The 728-nt window shown below is 36.0% G+C and overlaps 1 non-coding gene across 1 annotated transcript; it reads right to left on the bottom strand.

The window, feature by feature from the left end:
- Positions 1-265: 265 nt before the first annotated feature.
- On the bottom strand, positions 266-339 carry trnai-aau (transfer RNA isoleucine (anticodon AAU)). The gene has a single exon. It is a non-coding gene; the product is annotated as a tRNA-Ile (tRNA).
- Positions 340-728: the final 389 nt, after the last annotated feature.

Raw genomic sequence — 728 nt, 5'->3', positions numbered from 1 at the left:
TGAACCCATGACCTCGGTATTATCAGCACCTCACTCTGACCAGCTGAGCCAACTGGCCACTTAGAAAGTTGAGTTTCCATGGTCTTAAGAAAACTGACAGGATCTTAACACAGAAAAGTGCTAATTTTCTAATGTCTTTCAAAATCTGTGTGCAGAAAAGTTTTTTCCAGCCTTTTCATATTTTGTAGTGTCAATTTTATTCTCCAGCCTTTTTTTTAAAAAAAGGCTTTTAAGTGTTGACTTCCTTAACACTTTATATTTGCTTTGGCCAGTATGGGGATTGAACCCATGACCTTGGCGTTATTAGCACCACGCTCTGACCAGCTGAGCTAACCAGCCATTCATGTTGTGGAGTTTTCATCGGTTTACTAAAAACTTAGATGATCTTGACAAACGTTCTAATGTTCAAAATGAATATGCATAAAAGTGTATTTTCCCACCTTATTTTATTTTGAAGTGTGGATTTTATTTAGAGGTGTTGTATTTCACAGCCAATTTAATATTGATGTTTGTATTTTATTTTTCAGCCTTTTGTTATTTAGAAGAGTTTATTTTATGTTTCACCATTTTATCATTTAGAAGTGTTGACCTTAAGTTTCATTTTCCATATGGGGATTGAACCCATGACCTTGGTATTATCATCATCTCACTCTGACCAGCTGAGCCAACTGGCCACGTAGAAAGTTGAGTTTCCATGGTCTTAAGAAAACTGACAGGATCTTAACACA

Source organism: Poecilia latipinna, unplaced genomic scaffold, assembly GCF_001443285.1.
Source record: "Poecilia latipinna isolate Pla-1442-1.1 unplaced genomic scaffold, P_latipinna-1.0 Scaffold1908, whole genome shotgun sequence".
In the NCBI taxonomy this organism is placed as follows: Eukaryota; Metazoa; Chordata; class Actinopteri; order Cyprinodontiformes; family Poeciliidae; genus Poecilia; species Poecilia latipinna.
This window is presented reverse-complemented; position numbering and strand designations above follow the sequence as displayed.